Genomic DNA, 3987 nt, shown 5'->3' on the forward strand with positions numbered 1-3987 from the left:
AAAAAAAAAAAAAAAAAAAAAAAAATTTAAGAGACCTATCAACCAATTGTAATGGGTAGACTTTATTCTGAGTCTGATTTCAGTTTAAAAAAAAAAAAAAAGGTGAGATAACAGAAAACTAGAATAGCAACTAAAGATCAGAGGATATTAAGGAATTATTGATTTTTTTGCTTTATGAATTTTTTAAAGAATCTTTATCTTTTAGAAATACACTTTGAAATGGATTAAGTATGATGATGTCTTGAATTTGCTTCAAAATAACAGGAGTGGGGGTGGGAGGGGGAGGGCACAGATGGTACAAGATTGGCAGGGAACTGGGGATTCGGAAGCTGAGTGATGGGTACAAAACATTACACTTTTTTTTTTTTTTAAAAGAGATAGAGTCTCACACTGTCACCTAGGCAGGAGTGTAATGGTACAATCCTAGTTCACTGTAGCCTTTAACTCCTGGGCTCAAGCGATCCTCCTGCCTCAGCTTCCTGAGTAGCTGGGACTATAGGTATGTGCCACCACACCTGGCTAATTTTTACATTTTTTGTAGAGACAGTCTCTCTGTGTTGCCTCGGCTGGACTCGAACTTCTGGCCTAAAGCAATCCTCCCACTTTGGCCTCCCAAAGCACTGGGATTATAGGTGTGAGTGGCCACTTGCACCCGGCCAGCATTACACTATTCTCTCTACCATTGTGTATGAATGTTTCCATAATAGATCATTTGTTTTGTTTTGTTTTTCAGACAGAGTCTCACTCTGTCGCCCAGGTTGCAGTAGAGTGGAATGATTTCGGCTGCAACCTCCACCTCCCAGGTTCAAACAATTCTCCTGCCTCAGCCTCCCAAATAGCTGGGATTACAGGTGCCCACCACCACATCTGGCTGATTTTTATATTTTTTGTAGAGATGGGGTTTCACCATGTGGCCCAGGCTAGTCTTGAACTCCTAACCTCAAGTGATCCACTTGCCTCAGCCTCCTAAAGTGCTGGGGTTATAGGCATGAGCCACCGTGCCTGGCCCATATTAGATAATTTTTTAACATCTTCCCCAAATTCCCAAAACCCTGAGTGTCCAACACGGTGGAACTGGTTAAATTATGGCCCAGCCATGTGATGGAGCATTATGCAGCTATGAAAAATGATGGCTCAACATTTAATGATGTGGAAAATAAACCTCATCTCAGTTTCTGAATAAGTCAATGACTTACATAACTGCAAGTGATCTAGGAATTATGAGCTATCAGGAACCTGAGGAGGCAAATAAATCATTAAAATGATAGAACACAAATTGGATATAATTACTACAGCGTAGGCACAAGGAACAGCCCTATAGAAGAAAGAAGGCCATTTCCCAGCAGAGCTAATAGAAAGGGGGATTACATCACGGGAAGGCTCTTGTCACTTTGACAAGCTTGTCATGGAAATAACATGACGTGGTGATTTGCAAAAGGGGACTGTGAAAAATTAGACAATGGATCAGCATTCACCATGGGATGTGTCAAGGTACATGTCAAGCATTTCTATGATGGAAATATTGGCCGGGCACAGTGGCCCAAGCCTGTAATCCCAGGACTTTGAGAGGCCAAGGCGGGTGGATCACAAGGTCAGGAGTTCGAGACCAGCCAGTCCAACATGGTGAAACCCCATCTCTACTAAAAGTACAAAAATGTGCCAGGCGTGGTGGCGAGCACCTGTAATCCCAGCTACTTGGGAAGCTGAGGCACAAGAATTGTTTGAACCCAGGAGACAGAGGTTGCAGTAAGCTGAGATCACGCCACTGCACTCCAGCCTGGGAGACTCCATCTTGGAAAAAAAAAGAAAGAAAGAAATATTAATAACAGTGATAGTTCGTTTATAAATTGGTTTTAATTATGTATTTCTGTGTGACTCAGTTTACTGCGTGTGAAGTTTTGTAAGTGTTCAATTATTTTAAAATCACTGTGGACACTAAAATGCTCACTGTGATTATATCTGAGTCATATATAAGGTGTTTTTTAAAAATAAACTTTTTAATTGAGGTTTTCTCATAAAACATATTTTCTAATGTCTCTTCAGTGAAAAAGGATTTCTTGTGAAAAATAATAATAATAATAATAGACGCTTCAAAACAGTATAGGCCCAGCCAGGCATGGTGGCTCATGCCTGTAGTTCCAGCAATTTGGGAGGCTGAGATGGGTAGATCACCTAAGGTCAGGAGTTCCAGACCAGCCTGGCCAACTTGGTGAAACCCTATCTTTACTAAAAATACCAAAAGTAGCCAGGCGCTGTGGTGGCAGGCGCCTATAGTCCCAGCTACTTGGGAAGCTGAGGGAGAATTGCTTGAACCCAGGTGGCAGAGGCTGCACTGAGCCGAGATCCCATCACTGCACTCCAGCCTGGGTGATGGAGTGAGACCCTGTCTCAAAAAAAAAAAAAAGGAAAAAGAAACAAAAAAACAGTGTAGACCTCCTAAACAAAACGTCAACAAATCAAATTTTATGATACGTAAAAAAATAACACATCACGGCAAAGTGGAGTTTATTCTAAGAATGCAAGGTGACTTAGCATTCAAAAACCAATCTATGGCTGGGTGCAGTGGCTCACACATGTAATCTCAGCACTTTGGGAGGCTGAAGTAGTAGGATCACTTGAGGTCAAGAGTTCAAGACCAGCCTGGGCAATGCGGTGAGACTCTAGCTCTACACTACCAAAAAAAAAAAAAAAAAAAAAAAAATTTTTTTAAATTAGCCAGACATGGTGGCAAATGCCTGTAGTCCCAGCTACTTGGAAAGCTGAGGGCTGAGATGGGAGGCTCGTTTGAGTCTGGGAGGTCGAGGCTGCAGTGAGCCATGACCTGGTGACTGGGTGACAGAGTGAGACCTGGTCGCAGAAAAAAAAAGAAACAAAAAGAAAAAGTGATGGATGTCATTTCCAAGATTATGCTATAAAAAGATAGTGGCTTTCATCCTGGCTCTTTCTCTCTTGGAAAGCTCTGAGGGAAGGTGGCAGCCACGCTGTGAAGCAGCCCTGTGCAGGTGTCTACATGGCAAGGGAACAAGGCTGACAAACCACATGAGTGATCTTGGAAGCAGGTCGCTGCCAGCCAAACCTTCAGATGAGACCACTGCCCTGGCCAATGGCTGACAAGTATCCCAATTTTCCCAAGACTGAGGAGTTTCCTAGAACGTGGAACTTGTGCTGCTAAATCCAGGATAGACCTGGGCAAACCCTAATGATAGGTGAGCTGCATACTCCTGAGAGTCCTTGAGCCAGAGGCACCCAGCTTAACTGTGCCAAATTCCTGTTTGTTCTTAAGCTGCTGTTTGTAATATGTAGCAATGGATAACTAACCTAGCACGTCACAAATGAGCACATTAAAATGGGTGATACACTTATAATAAGGCATTCAATGTCACTGCTCATCAGAGAAATGCAAAGTAAACTTAGAACAAGTTATTAGTCCATACTCACAAAAATGGCTAAAATTTGAAAAGACAGAAAATACCCAATGTTGGCGAGGATGTGGAGCAACTGGAACTCTCATACACTACTAGTGGGACTATAAAACAGCACAACCACTTTGGAAACTGTTGGCTAGTAACTACCAAAGCTAAATATTACACACACCCTATGTCCCAGCAATTCTACCCTTACATATATACCAACAGCAGGCATCCACTGGCACACCAGGATGTGGACAAGAACGTTGATCTCTGGACAAGACCTTGAACGTTATTCACACCCACTCTCCGCAGACAACATCGAACACTCCACAAATAATAGGCAGGAAAAGAGGGGAGAGGGGAGGAGAAGGCAAGAAGGGAGACAGCTCTCTACCAGCAACAGGGGCCTCTGCCAGGAGTGCTATCATTCTGTGACAGCTAGGAGCTTAGGTCTTCGTCCGGCTGCTCAGAGAGGGGATAAGAAATTGCTCTCCCAGGCCCCTGGCCCTGGTTGGGAACTGATTTTCAAAGTGTCTTCCACCCAGGACACTTATTTTCTTTTCCTTTTTCTTTCTTT

The 3987-nt window shown here is 43.1% G+C and overlaps 1 protein-coding gene across 1 annotated transcript in view; it reads right to left on the reverse strand.

Moving 5' to 3' along the window:
- The window catches only part of NCS1 (neuronal calcium sensor 1), a 58761-nt gene that overhangs the window by 13842 nt on the left and 40932 nt on the right, over positions 1-3987 (reverse strand). Inside the window, exon 8 of the mRNA XM_011931203.1 lies at positions 2660-2666. The gene's annotated coding sequence lies outside the window, so the exon portion shown is untranslated. The remainder of the gene's footprint in view (positions 1-2659; positions 2667-3987) is intronic.

The sequence above is a fragment of the Colobus angolensis genome, unplaced genomic scaffold, assembly GCF_000951035.1.
Source record: "Colobus angolensis palliatus isolate OR3802 unplaced genomic scaffold, Cang.pa_1.0 Scaffold9, whole genome shotgun sequence".
NCBI lineage: Eukaryota > Metazoa > Chordata > Mammalia > Primates > Cercopithecidae > Colobus > Colobus angolensis.